The sequence below is a fragment of the Protopterus annectens genome, chromosome 2.part0 (assembly GCF_019279795.1).
Source record: "Protopterus annectens isolate FY-2018-M chromosome 2.part0, PAN1.0, whole genome shotgun sequence".
NCBI lineage: Eukaryota > Metazoa > Chordata > Ceratodontiformes > Protopteridae > Protopterus > Protopterus annectens.
Genome location: NC_056728.1, coordinates 391,385,564 through 391,411,446, shown reverse-complemented (window position 1 = coordinate 391,411,446; position 25,883 = coordinate 391,385,564).

Below are 25,883 nucleotides of genomic sequence, written 5' to 3'. Positions count from 1 at the left end.
TAGGAAATCCTATGCTGAAAAGTGGAAAATATATTGTTCTTGGAATCAGCCTCAAGGAAAGGACACAGCTGCACCCTCCTTACCTCAAATCCTTGATTACCTAGCAGAGCTGCTCCATAGGGCCTATCCTTCTCCTCCATTAAGATGCATGCCTCTGCCATCACAGCTCATTATAATACTGAGCCACCTCTCTTTTCTCACCCTCTCATCAAACAGTTCCTGAGAGGGCCTAACAATTTAAGGCCCCCTAGGAGAGCTCCCACCCATCCCTGGGACCTTAACTTTGTACAGGAAAAGCTCACGCTTCCCCCTTTTGAACCTGATGCTTCAGTAGAGTTAAAATTCCTCTCTTGGAAAACAGCCTTGCTTCTAGCCATTACTTCAGCAAGAGAATGTCTTGAGTTACAGGCAGTAATGGCTGTGGAACCCTTCATTATTTTCCATGCTGACAGGGTTTCCCTCAGGACTAATTCATCCTTTATGCCTAATGTGTTATCCACTGTGGCTTTAAACCAATCTATCCATTTGCCAACCTTCTTCCCTAATCCTCAGAATAAAGGGGAAAGGATCCTGCACTCCTCGGGCGTGCACAGACAGCTCAGGTTCTACCTTGACAGGACTAAACCTTTCAGAAAATCTGACCAGCTGCTAGTCAGCTTTGCTACAGGGGCAGAGGGCAAGGCCATTTCAAAGCAAATCATTTCCAAATGGTTAGCACACTGCATCCATTTCTGCTGCAAGCACCATGGAAAACCTACCCCACAAGGGATCAAAACACATTCCACTAGGGCTATTTCCACCTCTACAGCATCCCCACCAGGGACATCCTGGAAGCTGCAACCTGGAGTTCTGTACACACCTTCACCAAGCATTACCACTTACCTATTTTTCTAAATCCAGAGCTGGATTTGCTACAGCAGTGTTACAAGGCCTGCTAGCCAGCCCTAACACGTCTTGACTGCCTCCACCCTTTCTCAGCTTTGGGAATCAACCCAAGTGTGATGACTGCAACAGTGAAACATGAAGAATATAGTACAGTTGTGCACACTTGCCATTAATGTAGATGCTCGAGTGTGTTCACTGTTGCAGTCCTGGTTTCCCTCCCTCCAGCCCCCTGGTTTTCTCTATCCTCTCTACCTATCCTCTTTATGGCCATTTTTTATGACAGTGTTATTTACTTTTTACTGGGGGTGTTCCACATCATGTAATAGCTTCCTATTTTGGGAGCTCTTGACATTTGGGGCAAGAAAAACCGATGTAATGGCATCGGCTGCATGTTTTATACCCCTGACGACCTGACGTCATGGAAGAGGTGACAGCATCCGATGCAGAAATCCCAAGACTGTGGTATTCGGGCCGACTCAGGGCTACCTGCAGGCAGATAACCCAAGTGTGATGACTTCAACAGTGAATACACTTGAATATCTACATTTATGGTAAGTGTACACAACTGTACTTTCTCCGCACTTCCCTTTGGCTTATCCACTGCTCCCAGAGTTTTCACAAAATGCCTCGCTCCAGCCATTGCCTATTGCAGACAGAGAAATATTCAAATTTTCCCCTACTTGGACGATTGCCTGATTCAGGCAGACAGTCAGGAAAAGCTGTTGCAGCACCTGACATTTGTAAAGGACCTTCTCACCTCCCTGGGGTACACTATCAATGAAAAGAAATCCAAACTAGTCACCAGTCAAAAAATTGTACATCCCAGATGGCATTCCGTACTCCAGAAAAACAAGCCTATCTGACAGGCTACTTCTCTCTAATGGACACCAGAACCCAGTTATCCGCAAGGAAAATCCTGCAAGCACTAGGGTTTATGGCCTCCTGCATTCTACTAATTCCATATGCCAGACTGCATATGAGGAAATTTCAGTGGTACTTAAAAAGTCTTTGGTGCCAACATTCTCAGGACCTGGAAACTATCATACCTATGATACCTTGTCTAAGGAAGGAGTTCCTTTGGTGGGCAACAGCATGCAACCACAACAAGGAGCTTCCCTTTACACAGCCCCATGCCACCCAGACCCTAACCACAGATGCATCAGATTATGCCTGGGTGCACATCTGGACGGTGGGTGCATTCAAGGCCACTGGAGCCCAAATCAAATTCATCTGCACATCAACCAAAAAGAGATGCTAGCTGTTCAGCACGCTCTGACAGCTTTCAGATCCCTTCTCTCTCCGGGGCCTCTACTAATCAAAACTGACAACACCACAGTGATGTGGTACATCAACAAACAGGGGGGAACCCACTCTTACCCACTCTGCAGGCTAGCCATGACCCTTTGGAACATGGCCTCAGCCATACATATTCACTTGCAAGTTCAATTCCTACCAGGCAACCAAAACTCTCTGGCAGACAGCTTAAGCAGAAATCTCCTAGACCCACACGAGTGGCAATTAAATCACAATACCTTCAGCCTTGTGACCCAGAAATGGGGTACCCCAAAGGTGGACCTATTTGCCTTCCCCTACAACCACCAGCTCAGCAAATTCTGCACTAGGGAACCTTACAGCAAGGCTTGGAAAGTGGATGCCCTATCCTTCCAGTGGGCAAACCTCTCAATCTATGCATTTCCCCCTCTACCTCTTCTTACAAGAGTATTACTCAAGATAAGGGAAGAAAGACCAAGGGCAGTCCTGATTGCCCCAGACTGGCCACGCCAACACTGCTACCCACTACTGTGCAGTCTGTCACCGTTGCCTCCTTGGCACCTCCCCCAGTTCCAAAATCTCCTGACCCAGCAGGAGGGACAGTTCTTGCATCTGCAATTGCAGACCCCGAACCTTACAGCCTGGCTTATTTCTTGAATTTTCTTCCAGTGGCCAGTCTAAGCAAACAGGTACTGAATGTCATACGTGAAGCCAGATGACCCAGTACTAGAAAATCCTATGCTGACAAATGGAAAAGGTATTGTTCCTGGATCCAGACTAAAGGAGTGGATCCAGCACAGCCCTCCTTACCTCTCATCCTGGATTACCTTGCAGATCTACTCTATAGGGGTCTATCCTTCTTGTCCATCAAGATCCCTGCCTCTGCCATCTCTGCTCATTACAGCAATGAGCCACCTCTCTTCTCCCACCCTCTCATCAAGCAGTTCTTGAGAGGGGTAACAACTTAAGGCCACCAAGAAGAGCCTCTACCCCTGTTTGGGACCTTAACTTTGTGTTGGAAAAGCACATGCTACCCCCCCCCCCCCCCTTTGAGCCTGCAGCATCAGCAGAGTTAAAATTCTTCTCTTGGAAAACAGCCTTGCTTCTGGACATCACTTTAGCTAGAAGAGTATCTGAGCTACAAGCACTTACGGCTGTGGAACACTTTATCATTTTTCATGCTGCCAGGGTCTCCCTCAGGACTAACCTAACTTTCATGCCTAAAGTGGTGTCCAGTGTGGCTCTTAACCAATCTATCCATTTACCCACCTTTTTTCCTAATCCTCAAAATAAGGGCAAAGGATCCTGCACTCTTTAGATGTGCACAGACAGCTCAGGTTCTACCTTGATAGGACTAAGCCCTTTAGGAAATCTGACCAGTTACTAGTCAGCTTTGCACCAGGGGCAGAGGGCAAGGCCATATCAAAACAAACCATCTTCAAATGGATAGCACACTGTAACCATTTCTGTTACAAACACCATGGAAACCACCCCCTCAGGGGGTCAGGACACATTCCACTAGGACAACTTCAACCTTTACAGCCTTTCTTAAAGAGTCCCTACCAGGGACATTCTGGAGGCTGCAACATGGAGTTCTGTTCATACCTTCGCCAAGCATTACCACCTGCCTGTCTTTTCCAAATCCAGGACAGACTTTGCAACCGGAGTCCTGCAGGACATACTAGCCAGCCCCAACTCTTCTTGACTGCCTCCACCCATTCTTCAGCTTTGGGAATCAACCCAAGTGTGATGACTGCAACAGTGAAACACGAAGAACAAGTTGTGTACACTTACCATACATGTAGATGTTTGAGTGTATTCACTGTGGCAGTCCTAGTTTTTCACCCTCCAGCCCCCTTGTCTCTCTCTCTCTCTTCTTCACTCCTTACAGGGCTGTTGGTATTTACTTTTTACTGGTGGTGTTTTTCCACCATAACTTAGCTCCCTATTTGGGGGGCTTCTGACATTTGGGGCTAGAGAAACTGATGTAATGGCATTGGCTGCCTGTTTTTATACCACTGACGACTTGACATCAGTCCTGAAGCGACAGCAACAGACGCAGAAATACTAAGCCTCTGGTATTCGGGCCGATTGAAGGCTAACCCTGGCAGGGTAACCCAAGTGTGATGATTGTAACAGTGAATACATTCGAACATCTACATTTTTTTTTAATTTTATTTTTTATTTAACATTTGTTGACCGGGAAAGTCCGACTAGGTTCCACAGATCCTGTTTTCAGCGATGGCCCAGGGAGAAATGCTCCAGAAATCTACATTTATGGTAAGTGTACACAACTGTACAGCTTTGGGGGGGGGTGCTGTTGTTGATTAGAGAAAGGACTGGATCCCAGGCTTGTATTAGTAGCACATAATTCTAGATCTGTGAAATTCTTTTGGAAGTATGCATCCCTTGGCCATGTGAAATCACAGATGTACCAGGGGATTGGAGGGAAAATCTTATCCCTTCCACAGATGATGGTGCCACTCCCAGCTTTTGACTATGAACATGAGGGGGGATTTACAAATGATGGTGCCACTCCCAGCTTTTGACTCTCTACATTGGGGGTGGATTTATGGGTTGTAGAACTGTGCCTATTGCCACTAGATTAACAGAGAGTTCAAGACACCGTTTATGCATTTTTATTATTTTTATTTTATGTCAAGGTATTCTACATATTATTAATTGTTGTGCCTTCTTTGTATTTTGTGTTACTTCATGGCCCAAGTAGAGTCTGAAAATGGTCTTACACCATTCTTCTAACATGGTTAACAAACGTTTAAGTAAGTAAATACATAAATTGAGTTAAGGTAGTACATGAAGTACTGTTTTCTTTTTGTTTTTTTTTTTACATTGCTGTGACTCCTGAAATGTTTTTTTTTGCACCGTTATGTTACTGACTTAGATAAGAATCTTTTATGACTTAGCACTGGTTAAAAGTCAGTGTGTATGGCAAAGTACTAAATGTCACTGTTTCCATTTATTCTGTAAGCCATGAAGAGAGAATCTCCTTCCTGTTCCTGTATTCTTACCTGTGCTCTTGTTTCTGTTGCTTTGCTGTCTATTCTTCTGGGAAGCCAAACCCTGCTGCAGCTTACGGTGGTCAGGGCAGAGTTCTCACTTGGTCTCCACATCTGTGGTTGTCATGTCTTCAGTTATGTTTCTTTGTTGCATCACTATGTTTTTCTTTGCCAGAAAACATGGACATGGAGTGCATTTGGGAATATTAGGCTGTTGGAGGTTTTACTGTATCTTCTCTATGGCACATATTGTGCTTTTCAGCACTGCTGTCACAAACACTGTTTACCAAGACTGACTGAGACTAATGTTTGAGTTGTGACTGTTGAATGTATCCCCAGTATCAGTCATGACCTGCAAGTGCAGAATTTAATTGAGTACAGCAGTTATTGAAATAGATATCAAGGTTCATCTCTCAAGGTTTAATTTTTTGGCATCTTATTTCTGGAATTCTTAAGTGGGTTTGGTTATCACATTAATTTTGTTTGTGCCTTTCGGCTTTTCCTGGTTAGGGGTCGCCACAGCGGAACTCCGGTCCGCTAATGATTGGCAGTTGATTTTTACGTACCGGCTTGCCAGGCCTGACGCACAACCTTCAAAGAAGGTACGCCCATTCATGCATGTCTCCACGCAGAAGACGCTCTAGCTGAGAATCAAACCGGACAGCGTCTTACTGTGAGGCAACAACGCTACCGCAGCACCACCACCGTGGGTCCATTATGCATTATTTATTCTGTACTCTGCATGTATGTATGTGTGCACACACATACACGTATTCTGGGGTAGGGTGTGGGTGGAATAGTTATGTAGTGTTCGCTAATGAGAGTCATTTGAGTCCTTCTCTTGCCTCCCCCTCTTTACCATCCACTTACCCCATCAAAGCAAGCCGCTGGATTGTATCATTCCTTTCCAAGGGCAGAACCTCTGTAAGGCAGAACCTTGTGTTGCACTGCAACTCAGCTCCAGAATGTGGTGTAAAGATGATGGCCACACTTTTTTTGATTATTTAACATGAAAATTAACTGCATGTTTTGCAGAGCCAGTGAAGCATATAAGTTAAATGCATACTATATCACCTCTTTTCTAAGCTAACCGTTAAAGTAAGAAAACACTTCTATTCACATATCTATTTTCCAAGTGTCTCAGACAAAGATCTGAAGTATCAGTGATGCAGAGAATGCTAGATTTATTATTATAAAAAAGTTCCAGTTTCAAAGAATGAAACCATAAATGCCCTTAAAGAAAATCTGAACCTGTAGACTTAGTGAAGCTCCCAAAAACACAAATGCACAGTGAAGAAAATGTATTAACGGGCGCCAAACCTTTTTTCCCTAGTATTTATTCATAACTGCTAAAAATATACTTGGTGGTATTTTACAGTTAGTCACTGTTTTCCTGTAAAACAGATGTTTCTTTACAGTTCTTGTCAAACATTACAAACTTGTTTAATTAAGTTTATTAACTGAGCAGTGTTTCTCTTGATAGATTTTTATGCCTCAACACAGCACAGAATACTTGCTTGTCTGCAAGGATATGTCAGGCCTTTATCTAATGAGCTATGTTTAAAACTCAAAATTCTTGGCCTTGGCAAACAAAATGTGTACATACTTCATACACACAGTAATCCTAGCTTATCATTTACTAACAGTATGTTCAGCTGCCTTGCATTTTATTACTCATTAACCATTTCTGTACACTGGTATCATTGTTTCTTGGTTTCCTGCAGAAAGTGTTTTTTTTTCTAGAAGATATACCATCAAAAATGAGAGCTTCTCTCAGCAAAATACCAGAAGCTTGCACACTGTGCATTCTGGTAACTTGCAAACTTAAAATAAAAACTCTAATCTTTGTGGCCCTACTATGGTCATGTTATTTCAGTATACAAGTGTGGCTGCTTAGAAAACCCAGGTTCTGGCATTTTGCCTGAAAGGAAGCAGGCAGGATGCATAACTGCCCGGAGAAGAAATAGACAGACACCCTAGGTTGAATTTGCTTGTAATTGTGGTGACCTGTTTTAAGTCAGAGTTTCCACGGCATGTTGGCAGACATCCCACTATGTTCTAGGATATTTATTTAGAAATAAGCAATTGTACCTTAGGCAGATTTACTGCAAAGACCAGCACTTTCTTCTCAACTTCTTTGCTCAAAAGTTCTAGATAAAGCAAAAAATAATCAGGGGGCTAACATCAGGAAATTTTTAAATACAACTCTATACTTCACTTAAAACGTTAATAGAAGAACACATTTTGCATCAGTGTGAACAATAAGAAGTATAAAACTCATAATGCCAACTTTTATAAACTGACTGTGATTTACCAGAAAATCTAAAATTTTGTGAACGACAGGACTGAAATACAAGGCAAAATCCAGTTTGACCTGTAAAATCATGAGCAGTTGTGAAGTGTGGATGTTCATCGTGTGACACTGCTGCAGTCATTACACTTGGGTTATCCTGCTGTCAGGCGGTTCCCCAGTTGGCCTGAGTTCCAAAGTCTTGGTCTGGCATCAGTTGCTGTCGCTTCTTCCCTGACGTCAGTGCGCCAGGGGGATATAATGCAGCCAACGCCATTTTCTTCAGTCTTGCTTGCTGCGCGGTGCCGAAGCAGAAGCAGTTCGCCAGTGCCAGTCGGCCGACTCCTGAGATTTTCATTCCGAATCCAGAACGGAAGTCTTCTAAAAAGCTAAGTACCTCGTTGGGGAAACTTTTTCTTGCCTCAGACCAATGTCAGTAAAAGGTAATAATTGTATTTCTTGTGGGAAGCAAATACCTCATAAGGATTTCCACTCATACTGTATCCCATGCCTAGGCCCAGACCACGATGTCACTGGTTGTTGGATCGCAGTTCCTAGCTCCTTTTGCGATTATTTTTGGTCCGGTTTCTCAGATTCACATTGCTGCAGTCCTTACATATGGGTAGTCCGCTTTCCTCGGTCAGTCTAATACCAAAAGATAGGGCTGAAGCCGGTCAGAATATTTTTGTTTTTGACATCAGGACGTTTTACTCAAAAGCGATGACCGCTATCAGCGTCTTTTTGCCGCATGGTATTTTGCAATTTCAGCGTTCTTGTGTCATCCCTGTGAAATTTTCACCTGGAGTTTCAGACCTGTTCCAAGTTGGCTAAGCACTCGCTACATCTATTGCTTTTAAGTCAGTTGGCTACCGATGTGGTCTGCGATACGGCGTATTTTATGGGATACAGATAATAGCCTAGGATTATCATTCTGTGACTCCTTGTTTGGGGCCTGAGCACGACAAGGAGGTAAGATGAGGTGCTAGGGCCTCCAAACGCATCTATTAAGAGGTATGCTGGTGGTGCCGGCCAGCGGAGGGACTTCCTGCACTATAATAGGCCGATTCACTGGGCTTCAAGAGGTAGCCAGGAGGCAGCCAGAGCTAACCCAGGTTAAGATGAGTCGCCCGCTCCGGACGCCCTGGTGGGCTAGGGCCTCCTCCCGTGGTTCCGACGGAGACTTCAGGCTTACTCCTTGGGAGAGAGGAGGATAGTTCAGTGAGGTGGTCTTCTGAGGCAGGTCAGGCTGAAGGGGCCACTCTGCCACTGTACTCCCCTCCCTCCCTAGGGAAGGGCCTCTCCTTTCTGTTTCAGGCCCCCAGAAGCCGCCTTGGCTTCTGATGGTAAGTCACCCTAGTTCAGCAGGGCCCAGCCTAAGAAGCACATGCTTAAGTCAGGCTTATTCTTTTAATTACCTTGATTAGATTCTGATTGCCCTCCTGATAAGCATGAGCCCAGGGTGGAGCCCAGCAGATGATTATGTTTTCAGAGACTTATGTTTCAGAGTCTTCTCAGCTGATTCCTGCAAGAGCACTCTCCTTATTCTTCTACCTGATGCAGAGCTCCTAACCTCTGCTTCTCCTTTCTGATGATTTTCACACCATTCCTATGGGGAACATTTTAAGTGGGAAGGTCAGACTTCTGATTCTCTGTCAGTTCTCTTTTAGCTGTTAGTATTTTTAGCATAGGGAGCTATACCCCTGTCCTGATGACTCAAGATGTGTCACAGTAGAAACTTAATCCTGATTCTACCTGAGCAAGTGTGTTAAACCGGGATTAAAATTATAGGGTGCCTGAGGCCTAGTCAGCTTTCTAGATAAGAGGTCCAGAGGCGGACCCAGAAACTAGAAGTCATTAGCCTATGTGTCAAGGCCTCTCTGTTGTAAAAAAAAACTGGGTCCTTTCATTCTTTGAAGCCAGAGCTTTGGATAGATGTTCTTAAGAAAGAAGGTCTATAAGCATAGCGCAATCTTAGCTAATTGGCTTTGAATTGCCAGTTTCATATGTTGAAATATCAAATTTTCTTCTTTCTCAATTGAAGTCTGGTGCATGTGACTGGCTGGAAGGCATTGAGAGTGTGTGTGAATTACATTGGGTGGTGCATGTCTTAGCATCCACTGGTAAGCATTGCTTACAGTGTGGTTTTGATGCTGGATGCTGTCGGCTCACCTGTGGCTGCCACTGTCTGTGTTCTTGAAGACAACGCTTGGCTGAAGGATCTTGTTAAAGATTTTGTAAAAAAGACAGCAGATTTTGATGCTCCTTTGCAGTCTTGGAACAAGTCTTGGTTCACCTGTTTAAGGGGGCCTTGTGTCTAGGGGTAGATTCCAGAAGTCTATGCTCAGAGCCTTAAAGATTTTTGCAAGTTGGAACTCCCAAGTTTAGCAGCCTTCTCTCTGGTAAGGGGCAGACTTGACCCTGCAGATTCCTCAGTCTAGGGGCTCTTACTTTTCAGCTTGCAGGGCAGAGCTGAGACCACCTCAGACCTAGAACAGGGAGTTTCTAAGCACAATCTTCTGGTGAGGGCAGGGGCCAGTCCTCTCTGGACAGGCCGCAGCACGGACTCCATTTGGTCAGCTGCCAGATCCTTTGCCTCTGGCAGCACAAAGGGGAGGAAGGTTGCCTCTTCAAGGAAAATTGATGTTGATTACCTCCAACAAAACAAAGACTACTGTCATACACCAGGGTTTCTCTCCCAGCACCCTCCATGGGCCTGTCCAGCAAAAGCAGCATGCCGGACAAACCCTCAGCAAAGACTACTCAGCCCACAAACAAATACCTACTACTTCAAATAGGGGCCATACAACCGGGTCCCTCTGCCAGATGCAATTTGTGGAGACATTTCTCGCCTCAATCTAGTACCCAAACAAAGGCTGATCCTGGAGAGGGCAAACCTTTTGCCTATCCTCAAAACATATCTCCTGGACATTCCCAAGTTCAAAATGTTGACGCTATGTCAGCTTACCTTCTGGGTTCTCGCTCACTTCATGGTGACTCCAGTTCTCATTTAAGTTTACCTTGTCATTCTATCAGGCCCAGTCACTTCAAGCATTCATGCTGGTGCCCTTCCATCATTATCAGTTCCCTCTGCATTGCCCTTTGGCTTATCTACTGGGCTTCAGCAGGCTTCAATTTAAGGACAGTGGTAGCTTTCTTCAGGCTAAGGATAAGGCACCCATCCTTATTTGGGACGATTGCTTCTGTCTGGCCTACAGAAAAAGGACGAACTTTCTTCATCATTCTGTGTATGTGATGGCAGTAAGCATCTGCCTCCCCGGGATGTAAAATTTTGAAAAGGTCAGCTCCAGAACCCTCCTCAGGATATGTGCTTCTGGGCGTGAGACTGAATACAGCATCCGCATACCTTTTTGACCTCGGGAGGCCAAAAGGGTGACAGTCTTTACTTCCACCTCAATTGTTTGCCAGTCCAGGTATTCCAAGAGGACAGTCCTCTCAAGCCCAAGCTAAGATTGGCATCTTTCATTCTGGTACTCCCAATCTGCAACTGTTTGGAATTTTTGTACAGTGGTCACCTAAGAATGTATGGACAGCACTGCCAAGATTTGACACTGTCATTCAGATAATACCCGTATCCAATTCCAATTTTGCCCCAGAGACTCTTCTTGATGGGGAAACAAGGGACTTGGAAATGGGTACCAGACAAATGCCAGATTTAACGACAGATGCCTCAGACAAAGCTTGGGGAGCTCATCTAAATGCAAAAATGGCACAACTTCGATGGGTTCTTAAGTTGATTCTTATCAACTTGTGATGTGTGCAGTCCAATTTCAATTGAAAGCTTTCAAGGGTTTATCATAAAGCATAAGGCAAACGATTCTTATCCCTCATGTAGATAAGCAGTGTGGTTTTGTGACAAGCAAGCCCAGTTTATTCTATCCTCTACAGGGACAAGCAAATGATTTTGTGAGCAGACTCTCAGTTTACAGCTGGGAGGAGTAGATAAATCTGCCATTCCGAGATTGGTGAAATTGATGTGTTGAGCAGACAAATTATGGATCCCCAGTTTGGAAATTGATCTCAAGTGTATTTTCTGAGGATTGACAGTAAGAGTGGGGGAACTCCATAGATCTGACAAAAGTTTCACTAAACAGCCTGGAAAGTTTTGCGTCCTCTTTCCACAATTGGAGCTTCTTTGGAAGTGTGGATGCTGCCTCTCCTTCTTCAAGTAATTCACGTGGAAGGCCTTTCCACCAAGGCCTCTCTCCTCTAAAAGGTACTGCCATGGGTCAGACAGGACAAGCCAAACATACTTTTAATAGCTCAGCCAGAACCTCGACAGCACTCTCTCCCATTCCTGACCAGTCTGGCACAGGAAACTTCTGGCCTTTGCCTTCACATCTCCCACCTGCTGTCCCAGGAGCCTGGTCATTTACTCCATCAGTCACTGAGGGTCTCAGCTTCATCTGACAGTTCTAAGCATTCTGTTTTAAACCCTGAGGGTCTCAGCTTCCACAAAGTTTATTTGAATGTTAAAGAGATTTTTATTTTGCCTTACAGCCTAGATTTTTACTTTGGAAATGAGGAGGATTTTTATTCTTTGAGTCACTCAAAGGACTCTTTGATGTTAAAATCAGTAATTTCTTTCCTCATCACCTTACTGAGCTATTGGACAAAGGTTTGTCCTTCTCCCTCTCACCAACATTTCATGCTGCAGCAATTAAGCTTATTACACTGAGGGCCAAAGTTCTACAGCCCCCCTTTAAGCACCCTAGAGGCATTGGACTCTAATGTGAGCTCCTACTCCCGCTTCCTGCAGGGATTTTGTGTTGGGAGAAACCACTCATGGACCTTGAGCCTTTGGAAGACTGCTTTTTGGCAGATATTTATCATGGAAGACTGCTTTTTGTTGGCAGTTACTCCCAAGGAAGGGTTTTGAGGATAATTTAAATGGCAGCGGAGCCTTCTTAATCTTCCACGCGATGAGGGTGTCTTTGGCGCATTTTAAAGTGCTTATCATAACCTCTTTATTAGCTTTTAAATTTCTAGTGTTCATTTAAAAAACTTTATGCAATTTGTACACACTTTTTGCATTTTGCACATAAAGATATACACGGCACAGTTATGACATTATTTGCAGAGAACTAAAGGGTCGGCTTTGGTTTCAGTTGTTTTTTTCTTTGGCAGTCTCAGCTGCTTGTTAAAGGTTTCAAAATTTTTGTCCAGGCAGGTTATTGGTTTTGTATTGCTTTTCTCATATTGGAAGTCATGGTAAGGAGATTCCAGCATTCCCCTCATGCTTTTCCACTAGGCTTACAATTATTAGGGTGGAGCTTTAAGGTACACATATTTTGAAGCTTTGGAGTTAAGTATTACCACAACTTTCTTTAAGCTAAGCTACACCTTCCACTTGCATACTTTCTAGGGCTGGATTTTTCACTGCAATTTTACAGCAGCTTTAATTGATTATGGTTGCTTACCTTTACCTTACCTCTGCTTTGGGATGCTACCCATATGTAAGGACTGCAGCAATCTGAGATGAATGACATAGTACAGTTTTGTACCTACCTTTGATGTTACCATAAAAGATGATGTTCAAGATCCACATTGCTTCCCCTGGTCTGTTGAAGGTGGTGGTGGTGTTGCGGTTGTGTATATGTTTGTGTTGTACATATTGTAAATATGGTTAGTGGGTTTTTTTATGGTTTTGGCTGCTGCCTTTTGGCTCTGGCCTCTCTGACATCTGGGGCAAGAAAAAAGAAAGGACTGAGGAATGACGGTCGGCTTTTTGTACCCTGATGTCCCTGATGTCACAAGTTTTTACGCCGCCAGCCTAATACTTCTGGTATACTTTGCATTCGGCCACAGGACAGCATGGACTACCCATATGTAAGGACTGCAGCAATGTGGATCTTCAACATCTACATTTATGGGGTACACAAAACTGTACTTTTTGTGCTAGGTTTAACAAGCGCACTATTAAACGTCGGTTGATTTTGCCCGACATTATTTTGGCAGAAAATTTAATTACACCATGCCGTCGGAACTTCCGACGACGGGAATTCATAAAAAGCGCAAGGACAAGGACAGGCATCTGAGGCCCAAGACTGACGGCGAGGCCTCTTCTAGGCCGGTCGCCAGTTCTCCGGTTTCAGCGAGGCGCCTATGCAACTCCTGACGACCGCTTCTATAGAACCACAGACCGCCTCTGACTCCCATGTGGAGCTGGCTGGGCCTTCGGACGCTCTTGCTTTTCAGATTACCAAACTTAATCCTACAGAGGGAACCGAAGTAGCTGAACAATCCACAGCCTCAGAGGGTGTTTTCAGACCTAACCAGTTAACCATTAAACCCACTGTTAAGTCTAAGCCTCCCTTAAAAGCAAAGAAACAGACACAGCAATCTCCAGGGCAGGCTTCCATGCCTAAGAAACAAATGCTAAAAATAGCCGAAGACCTAATCAGCCTGATCAGAGGGTCCCAACCCCCTCCAGATAAAAGGCCCAGACAAGATGCAGACTATGAATCTTCAGACCAGGTGTCCATTTCCTCTGACTCATCCTCAGACCTAGGGTATTCCTTACCCCCTTATGAGGACTCGGATGCTGAGGAATCATTTCCATCAGCCTCTCCGCCTGAGGATTACTCCTTTGGGGAGACCTTACATACCATGAGGGAGCATTTCCACTGGGAAGGCCAGGATTATTCAGAATCCAAGAAAAGGCTCAGAGACTTCCTCTTATTGCCTCAACACAGACCCCTTGCTATTCCGCCAGTGTTAGATATTGTGGATGATGTATATACTGAATCCAGCTTAAACTCTGACTCCTTACCACCAGCCCCAGTTAAGCCAGATGGATATTACAGAGAACCTGACTCTCACAACTTTTTATACAAAAGCCCTGTTGCTGACCCTGAAACTATTTCTCAGAGACCCAAAGGGATTAAGGCCTCATCAGCTAAAAACCCAGTCCCCTCTGACAGAGATGCCAGAGCATTAGACAGATGGGGCAAGAAAGTTTATACATCTGCAACTTTAGCCATGAGAGCCTTGAATTGCTAGTTTCACATGCTAAAATATCAGCAATTTTTAATGTCTCAGTTGAAACAAAAGATGCTTCCAGATTTAGATCCTGCTAATTTGAAAGAAATGCAGGATTTATTGCATGCAGCTGAACAAGTGGGAAAACATACTTTGCAATGTGGGTTTGATTCCGTAGAGGCCTCCTGTAGAGCAGCAGTTACAGGCTCTGTCATTAGAAGGCATGCTTGGTTAAAAGAACATACGCTACCAGATCATGTTAAAGCCAAATTACTGGATACACCTTTGCAGCGGGATGTGTTGTTTGGAGTTAAGGCAGAGGAGGTATTAAAAAAGATGGAGGATAAGGCAAAATCTATGCAAACGGTCAAAGATTTCTTACAGGTTCAACCTCCTCGTTTTAGGAGAAATTGGCCAACAAAAAATTGGTCCTTTCCAGTCACAGACAGACCTCAAAGGGGCAGATGTAGATGTCCAAGAGGAAGAGGTCAGACACAAGGCCCTTACAGGCCTCGACAATGGGGCACACCAGGCCAAAAAGAAGGGGAAGACAGGCCTCAACCTTATAAAAAACAGTCTCAATGACTTCCCACTACAGCTGCCAAACAGCTCTCTCTTGGCAGCCCCCTTAGGAGGAAAACTGGCTCTTTTCTATCACAGTTGGTATTGCATCACCAAAGACAAATGAGTTCTCAACATCATATCTCAAGGTTACAGGTTCCACTTCCACACTCTTCCAAGGTTAAAAGGAATGCCAAATCTGCCACCAAATCAATGGGCAGAGGCTCAAAAACAAATTATAGCACTCATGGACATGAGAGCTATTCAAACGGTACCACCACAAGAGCAAGGACAAGGATTTTACTCAAGACTCTTTCTGGTTCCCAGAAAGGACAAAGCCTGGAGACCCATTCTGGACCTTTCTTCTCTAAACACTTACCTGGATGTTCCAAAATTCAAAATGTTGACACTACAGCAGCTTCTTCCCATGCTGGGCAAGAAAGCTTGGCTCGTGACTTTGGACCTCAAAGAGGCATACCTGCATGTCCCTATCAGACAAAACTGCAGAAGATACCTCGGATTTCTATCAGGTTCAATGCACTACCAATTCTCTGCACTGCCCTTTGGCTTATCTACTGCACCCAGGGTCTTCACAAAGTGCCTGGCACCAGTAATTGCATTTTGCAGGCAAAAAGGAATTCAAATTTACCCATACCTGGACGACTGCCTAATCCAAGCAGAGAGCAAGGACATTCTTCTACAGCATCTGGCATACGTAAAAAAGTTATTAAGTTGCCTGGGGAACACAGTAAATGAAAAGAAATCAAAAATAGTGCCCTCACAACAGATAATATTCCTGGGTGCCACTTAAACACAACGGCCCAGATGGCTTATCTCACGCCAGACAAGCAAGGACAACTGACTCAATATTTTCATTTAATGGCAACAAAGACCCAACTCCCTGCAAGAAAAATTCTGCAGGCCTTGGGCTACATGGCATCTTGCATACTACTAATTCCATATGCCAGACTGCATATGAGGAAACTACAATGGTACCTAAAGAGTGTTTGGTCTCAACGCTGTCAAAATTCGGAAACAGTTATACCACTAATTCCTTGCCTTCAACAGGAGTTTCAATGGTGGGCTCAAGCTTGTCACCTCAACAAGGGACAGCCTTTTACTCAACTCACAGCCAGGCAGACACTGACAACAGATGCATCGGATTACGCCTGGGGAGCACACATGGCAGGAAAATGTATTCAGGGCGATTGGCCTGCAGAACAAAGACATCTCCACATCAATCAAAAAGAGATGCTAGCTGTACAAAATGCAATTATATCTTTCAAGGACCTGCTACATCCAGGACAACTACTACTAAAGACAGACAACACCACAGTTATGTGGTACATAAACAAGCAAGGGGCCACACACTCCTACCCCATCTGCAGACAAGCCATGACCTTGTGGAACACAGCTTTAAACTACCAAGTTTATCTGCAGGCACAATTCCTGCCAGGAGAGAAAAACACACTGGCAGATGACCTAAGCAGAAACATCATGGATCCTCACGAATGGCAATTGAATCCACAAATATTCAGAATGATAGCACAAAAATGGGGGAAACCAGACATAGATCTGTCCGCATCCCCAATGAACTGCCAACTACAGAAATTCTGCACAAGGAGCTACCATCCACAAGCATGGAAAGTGGATGCACTCTCATTCAAATGGAAAAAACTACAAGTATACGCTTTCCCTCCTTTACCTCTCCTTCCAAAGGTCCTAATAAAAGCCAGGCAGGAAGAGCCAAAGATGATCCTGATTGCACCAGACTGGCCACGCCAGCACTGGTACCCAATCTTAAAGAACTTAGCACAAGAACCACCCTGGATTTTGCCTCAAATCCCACAGCTGTTGACACAACACAACAATCAGATGCTTCACAGCCAGCTAAAGACCTTAAATCTAGCTGAATGGAAAATTGCTTAACCAAGCAAGCATTGCCTGTCTCCAAAGCTGTTATGGATGTCATTCTGGAGGCCAGAAGGCCTAGCACCAGGAAAGCCTACTCAGATAAATGGAAGAGATTCTGTGCCTGGAACCAAGCACACAGCCTTGACCCTCTTGTCCCAAACATCCCTCAGATACTTCAGTACTTAACTGAGATGCTGGACAAGGGCCTCTCCTTCTCATCCATCAAGATTCATGTCTCAGCCATTTCTGCTCATTACAAAATGGATCCACCAATTTGTTCAAATCCTTTGTTCAAACAGTACCTCAGAGGGGCTAAAAACATGAGACCGCCCCGTAGAGCACCTACACCAACTTGGGACCTCAACTTTGTTTTGGAAAAATTAACTTTACCTCCTTTTGAGCCAGCTAACACAGCAGAATTAAAATACATCTCTTGGAAGACTGCTCTGCTACTGGCAATAACATCAGCAAGAAGAGTTTCAGAATTACAGGCACTAATGGCAGTGGAGCCTTTCCTCATCTTCCACCAGGACAGGTTGTCCTTAAGAACTAACCCTACGTTTATGCCAAAGGTAGTATCAAGTCTGTTTCTAAACCAAACTATTCACTTGCCAACCTTTTTATCCAAAACCACAGAACAAAGGGGAGAGACTACTACATTCCTTGGACATTCACAGACAGTTACGCTTCTACTTGGACAAAACCAGAGCTTTCAGAAAATCTGAGCAATTATTGGTAGCATACGCTGCAGGAGCACAGGGAAAAGCCATTTCAAAGCAGACTATTTCAAAGTGGATAGCTCACTGTATACGATTTTGCTATACACACCATGGGAAACCTGTACCTAGCAGCATTAGATCTCACTCCACCAGGGCAACAGCCACTTCAACTGCCTACCTCAGGGGAGTGCCTACCAAGGATATTTTAGAAGCAGCAACATGGAGTTCTGTACATACCTTCACCAAACATTACCATTTGCCTTTATATTCCAAATCCAGAGCTGGCTTTGCCACTGCTGTGCTGCAGGGCCTTATAGCCACCCCTAATGCCTTATAGATCCATCCTCTCTACCTCAGCTTTGGGATTCCACCCAAGTGTAATGACTGCAGCAGTGTCACATGATGAACATAGTACAGTTTTGTACCTACTATAAATGTAGATGTTTGAGTGTAGACACTGCTGCAGTCCAGGTTACCCTCGCTCCTTCCCCTCTTACTTTCTGGTACGTACCTAGGTCTTCTAACCTTATTTCCTAAAGGGAGAATTTGCTGGTAATTAAAAATGGTTGTTTGCTTTTCTATTATATATTTCACTAGCAATTTGAAAGGCCTACCTATTTGGGGGCACCTGACATCTGGGGCAAGAAAAACTGAAGAAAATGGCATCGGCTGCATCTTATATCCCCCTGGCGCACTGACATCAGGGAAGAAGCGACAGTAACCGACGCCAGACCAAGACTTTGGAACTCAGGCAGACTGGGGAACTGCCTGACGGCAGGATAACCCAAGTGTAATGACTGCAGCAGTGTCTACACTCGAACATCTACATTTATGGTAGATACAAAACTGTACTTTTTGCAGGGCCTTATAGCCTCTCCTAATCCTATTTAGATGTAGCCACCCTACCTCAGCTTTGGGATTCAACCCAAGTGTAATGATTGCAACAGTGAAACACAATGAACATAGTACAGTTGTGTACCTACCATAAATGTAGATGTTCGAGTGTATTCACTGTTGCAGTCCAGGTTACCCACCCACCATCCCCCTTTTTCTTTGCTGGGGCTTATCTGTACTTCTCTATCCTATACAACCTAGGTGGTGTATTTGCTTGTAGTTGAAGGAAATGTTTATGATGTCCTTCAAGAATGCAACTGCAGTCATAACATGCGGGTTGTCCTGTCTCAGGCAGCCCTCGGTCAGCCGGATTCCAAAGTCTGGGTCCGACGTCGGCTGATGTCGCATTTCTCTCTGACGTCAGAGCGGCTGGAGTACATAAGCATCAGCCGACGCCATTTTCTTCAGTCTTTCTTGCCGCGCGGTGCCTGAAGCAGAAGCAGTTCGCAAGTGCCGGTCGGTCAGCTCCTGTATTCTACGATACCGAAGTCATCAAAAAAGCTAAGTACCCGCTGGGGACCTTTTCTTGACTCAGCGATGTCAGAAATTACTGAAAAAGTTAACAATTGTCTTTTGTGGTAAACAAATACCTCATAAGGATTTCCACTCTTACTGCCTCCCTTGCCTGGGCCCAGACCACGACGTCTCGGCCTGTGTAGCCTGTGCTCGCTTCAACAAGCGCACTCTCAGGCACCGGGCGGAGTTCGCTGAAGATTTTTTCGCGATAATTTTGTTTACACCATGCCGCCGGATCTTCCGACATCGCAAACTCCCAAAAGCGAAAAGACCGGGACCGACATCCTTGGCCCGCCTACCACCGACTCCACGCCAAAACCTAGCTGAGTGCTCCGTTCCTCTGAGACGGTCTCCCCACCGCTCCAAACCGAAGACACCGTTACGGCGACTCAATTCCAGACATTACTCCAACGCCAGTTATAGATTTTCCTCCGGATACCAAACCGAGGAAATGCCCGAGACCATTGCTGTAGACAAGGTCACTCCTGCACGTGGAGCTGCCAGGCCTCCTATGGCCATGTCTATTAAGGCCTACACTAGGGCTAAGGCAGCCAGCAAAACAAAGCATATTACTTCTAAATCCTTACCTCAGCCAACTCGAGACACAAATTATGTCCATGGGTGCTGATTTAATTTCCATGATTAGAGGTTCACAGGCCCATCCTGAGAGAGCATCCCAGCCTCCTCCTGATAAAAGGCCCGGTTGAACTGCCTGACCCTCCTCCTTCAGATGAAGATTCTGAGGGCTCTGTCCACTCTGATAGCCAGGAAGAGCTCTTCCAGACCTATGAGGACTCGGATGCAGAAGATTCCATCCTTCGGCCTCCCTCCTGAGGATATTTCTTTGGGGAAGTTCTGCACACCATGAGGGAACATTTCAAGTGGCAAGGTCAGGAATATTCTGATTCTAGGAAACGCCTGAGGACTTTCCTTAAGAAGCCTCAGCACAGGCCCTTAGCTATTCCTCCTGTACTTGATGTTCTGGATGATTTGTATTCTGACTCTAGTGCTACCCCTGATTCTCTTCCTCCTGCTCCAGCCAAGCCAGACAGGTATTACAGGGTCCCAGAAACTCATTCCCATTTATTCAGGGCCCATACTGCTGATTTGGAAACTATTTCACAGGGGCCTAAAGGAGTTTCAGCCTCCACCTCAAAAAATCCTTTGCCCTCCAACAGGGAAGTGAGGTCATTAGAGAGATGGGGCAAAAAGGTTTACACATCCACTACCTTATCTATGAGAGCTTTAAATTGCCTTTTTCATATGTTACAATATCAGGATTACCTCTTAGAAGATTTACAAAAAACATTAGCTTCTCCTGATCCTGTAGACAGGAAGACTTTGCAGGAAGCTGTACATAACACTCAGCAAGTAAGCAATCACTTTCTGCAGTGTGGATATGATGCACTGGAAGCTTCATGTAGGGCAGCTATGACACGGGCAGTGATTCAGAGACATGCTTGGTTAAAAGATCAACATCTACCAGATCATGTAAAAGCAAAACTTCTGGATGCACCTTTGGAAAAGAACAAGCTTTTTGGTGCAAATGCTAAGGATGTGTTAAAGACCATTGAAGAAAAAGCAAAATCAGTTCAGACTGTGAAAGATTTCCTCCAGGTTCAACCCCCCAGATTCAGTAGGAATTGGCCTTCAAAAAACTGGTCCTTTCCTAATCCAGAAAAGTTTCAAAGGGGTAAGAACAGACGTGGCCGAGGAAGAGGCCAATACAGAGGCCCTTACAGGGGACGACAATGGCAGCCAGGAAACCAAAGAAGTGACACAGGGGTTCCACCTGCCCAACAACCACAAACTCAATGACTTTCCTCTACTACCGCCTACCAGGGAACAACTAGAAGCTCCCTTGGGAAATTATCTCTGTTTGCAGAAAATTGGCACAGACTGACAAAGGACAAATGGATTTTGGACATTATAGACCGAGGGTACAGGTTTCATTTTCATACCTTACCAAGAAAACAAGGCATGCCAAGCCTACCACAAAATCAGAGGGCAGAGGCTATCAAGCAAATCACTCTGCTGACTCGAATGAAAGCAATAGAAAGAGTTCCACAACAAGAACAAGACCAGGGGTTTTACTCAAGACTGTTCCTTGTTCCAAGAAAAGAATCTCAATGGAGACCAATACTGGACTTGTCCGCATTAAACACCTTTCTCATAGTACCAAAGTTCAAAATGCTGACTCTACAGCAACTCCTTCCCATGCTGGGCAAGGAGTCATGGCTGATTACTCTGGACCTCAAGGAGGCATACCTGCATGTCCCTATCAGACACAGCTGCAGAAGATACCTCAGATTTCTTGCAGGGCCAGAGCTTTATCAATTCTCAGCATTGCCATTTGGCTTATCTACTGCGCTTAGAGTATTTTCAAAATGCCTGGCTTCAGTAGTTGCCCATTGCAGGCTCCAGGGTATACAAATTTACCCGTACCTGGACGACTGCCTCATACAAGCGGACGACAAATTGATGTTGACAAAAAACCTGGATTATGTCATACGATTACTTCAAGCTCTGGGATACACAGTCAACTTCCAAAAGTCAAGACTGCAGCCATCCCAGCAAATAATCTTCTTAGGAGCCAAACTAGACACAGCCTCTCAGATGGCTTACCTGACAGAAGACAAGCAAGAGAAATTAACTCATTACTTCAAAGGTTTAGCAAAACTCACCCAGATGACTGCAAGGAGATTCCTACAGGCCCTGGGTTACATGGCATCCTGCATTCTACTGGTTCCATTAGCAAGAAAGCTTCAATGGTACCTAAAAAGCATTTGGTCTCAACACAGCAACAACTTGGAGACAATCATACTACTCATTCTATGCCTACAAAGGAATTCCTATGGTGGGCCTCGGTGAGCCAGGAAAACACAGGTATGTCATTCAAAACCACAGATAACACAGACCATGACTACAGACGCCTCAGACCTTGGATGGGGGCACATGGAAGGCGTATACAAGGACAATGGTCTCCAAAGGAAACACATCTGCATATAAACCAAAAGGAAATGCTGGCAGTAATGCATGCCATCGAGGCTTTTCAACACCAACTCCAGCAAGGCCATTTAATGATACGGACAGACAACACCACTGTGATGTGGTACATAAACAAGCAGGGGGGCACCCACTCTTACCCTCTTTGCAGACTGACAATGCAGCTTTGGGAGAAATCACTGAGCCTAAACATCCAGTTACAATCCCAGTTTGTTCCAGGAAAAGACAATGTGTTGGCAGACAGCCTAAGCAGGAGTTTCACAGGTCCACACGAGTGGAGGTTACACCCGAAGGCCTTCAGACAACTCACTTCGACATGGGGCAAGCCAGAAGTGGACCTATTTGCCTCTCACCTCAACCATCTACTACCAAAATTTTGCACAAGGACATACCATCCAAAAGCTTGGAAAATAGATGCCCTCTCATTCAACTGGAACTCCCTAGCAATCTATGCATCCCCACCTCTGCCACTGTTGACCTCAGTATTACTAAAGATCAAAGCAGAGAAGCCCAAGAGAATCATAATAGCTCCGGATTGGCCAAGACAACACTGGTACCCACTACTACGGAGCATATGTCACACCAGGAGGTGGGCCCTCCCCCAGTGGCCTCTACTTTTGACTCAACACAATTTCGAAACACTGCATCCAAATCTTCAGACACTGCAGCTAACAGCCTGGGAGATCCCATAAATAACTTCAGCTTATCTCTCTCCAAGGAAGTTCAGCGGATACTAACAGAGGCTCGAAGACCATCCACCAGAAAGGTTTACTTAGCAAAGTGGAAAAGATTCAGCAATTGGAATACCAGCAAGGGACATGATGCATCATTGTTGAACATCCCACTCATCTTGGAATATTTGGCAGATATGTTAAAGAACGGCCTCTCATATTCTTCCATAAAGATACATGCATCTGCTATTTCAGCTAGATACAACACTGATCCTCCTGTTTTCTCTCACCCCTTACTAAGACAATTCCTCAGGGGAATCAAGAACATTAAGCCACCAAGAAAGGCCCCAGTGCCAGCCTGGGACCTCAATTTTGTCTTAGAAAAACTGACTCTACCTCCATTTGAGCCAGCAGCTTCAGTTGACTTGCAATTTCTCTCATGGAAGACTGCTTTCCTGTTGGCAATTACCTCAGCAAGAAGGGTTTCGGAGCTACAGGCCCTGATGGCAATACCACCGTTCATAATTTTTCACAGAGACAGGGTTTCATTAAGGACCAACCCTACTTTTATGCCAAAGGTGGTATCTAGGGTTTCTTTAAATCAAGCCATTCATCTGCCTGCTTTCTTCCCCAATCCTGAGAATAAGGGGGAAAGACTGTTGCATACCTTGGACATTCACAGACAACACCTGGACAGAACCAAGGCCAGTAGGACGTCTGAACAACTTTTTGTAGCTTACGCCCCTGCAGTCCAAGGAAAAGCAATTTCAAAACAGACTATTTCTAAATGGATTGGACATTGCATCAGATTCTGTTATTCCTTTCATGGAAAGACTGTTCCAGCCAATGTCAGACCACATTCCACCAGAGCTACAGCCACCTCTACAGCATTCTTAAGAGGGGTGCCTACTAAGGACATTCTAGAAGCTGCCACATGGAGCTCCGTGCATACATTCTCCAAACACTACAATCTCCCTCTGTACTCCAGATCCAGAGCAGGCTTTGCTTCGGCAGTCCTGCAGGGTTTGATTGCCACACCATCTTTTTCCTAGAGCATACCTCCTCCCCCAGCTAAGCTATGATATTCTACCCGCATGTTATGACTGCAGTTGCATTCTTGAAGGACATAGTACAGTTTTGTACCTACCATAAATGTAGATGTCCGATAGACATGCAACTGCAGTCGGATTTTCCCTCCATACCCCTCTATGCCTAGGGTCCACTCCTATCCCTGTTACTCTTAGCTGGGGATATCTGTTATGGTGTATTTGTTTTACTGCTCATTTATTTGTCTGGAATCCTGTTTTTGTCTTCCAATTTGATTACAGCCTTCCTTGGAGGGCACCTGGCATCTGGGGCAAGAAACACTGAAGAAAATGGCGTCGGCTGATGCTTATGTACTCCAGCCACTCTGACGTCAGAGAGAAATGCGACATCAGCCGACGTCGGACCCAGACTTTGGAATCCGGCCGACCGAGGGCTTCATGAGGCAGGACAACCCGCATGTTATGACTGCAGTTGCATGTCTATCGGACATCTACATTTATGGTAGGTACAAAACTGTACTTTGTATATCTTGCATTTATTCTTCTGATGGTAAACCTTTACCTTTCAAAATTAAGGCTCATTCCACGAGATCTCAGTCTACTTCTGCAGCCTTTCAAGCCATGGTCCCACTTGATAATATCTGTGCAGCAGCAACTTGGGCTACCCCTCACACATTTATTATTCATTACAAATTGGATTTGACCTCTAGGGGTAGAGCCTCCTTTGGTTCCACGATACTCAGGAGTATTTTTCTGTGAGCCACCCAAGAATTAGGTGCTAGGGACACTGTGCCATATGTAAGAATGAAGGTGAGATAGGACTACAGAACATAAAGAAGATGTTCTTCGTGTTTCAGTATTGCAGTCATCACTTTTGGGTTATCTGCTTGCAGTAGCCCTCAGTCGGCCTGATTAACAAAGTCTTGGGTCCTGCATCGGTTGCTGTCCCTTCTTCCATGGCGTCAGGTCATCAGGGGTATAAAACATGCAGCCAATGCCATTACATCAGTCTTTCTTGCCGTTCAATGCCTGAAGCAAAAGCAGTTCACAATTCGACTCCTGAAAGTTACGTTTTTGAGTTTCAGAACCAAAGTCTTCAACTAAAGCTAAGTACCACTGCGGAAACTTTTTCTTGCTCCTTACTGATGTCAGTAAAAGTTAATAATTGCATTACTTGTGCAAAGCAAATACCTCATAAAGATTTTCATTCGTACTGTATTCCTTGCCTAGGCCGTGACGACGACATACCGTGCTGCCAGTTTTGTGCTTTATTTAATCAGTGCACTATCCATCGTCGGTATATTTTCGCCTCAAAATATTTCGGTTCTTGGTTTAATTATCCAGAAATGTCATCAGTTAGCCATCCGACTACCGGGATTCCAAAAAAAATGCAAGGATAAAGACAGAGACAAGCTGCCAAGGTCCAAAACTGCCGATGACGCTTCTCCTAAGCCAGTCGCCAGTTCACCGGTACTCAGTGAGGCGCTTTCCCAGCCCCTGATACCCGCTACTTCTGATTCACAGGCCTCTCCTGAGACCTATTCAGAGTCCGGTATGCTGCGAGATGCTTCAACTATGGAACCTGCAGATATCTCTACCTTGGATGGGTCCGGAGCCGCTGTGCAGGCAACGGCTTCTGAGGGTGTATTCAGGCCTATGGAATTGCATATTAAACCGACACCTCCTTCTCCTTTTAGGCCTAAATCTCAAACCATGCCTAAAAAACCGATGCCCAGGCCACATGCTCAGGCCTCTATGCCTAAAAAACAAATGATAAGAATGGCTGAAGATCTTATAACTCTAATCAGGGGAAGCCTGCCTCCCCCTTCTAAGAGACCTAGGACTGGAGTTGTTTATGAATCTTCTGACCAGGATTCTGATTTTTCTGATTCTTCTGATGATCTGGATTTGCCCTTATCTACTTTTGAGGATTCTGATGCAGAGGACTCTATTCCCTCTGCTTCCCCTCCAGAGGATTTTTCTTTTGGTGAAACCTTACATACTCTAAGGGAGCATTTCCACTGGGAAAGCCAGGATTTTTCTGATTCAAAAAAGAGGCTTAGGATTTCTTACTCCTGTCTCAGCATTTAAAG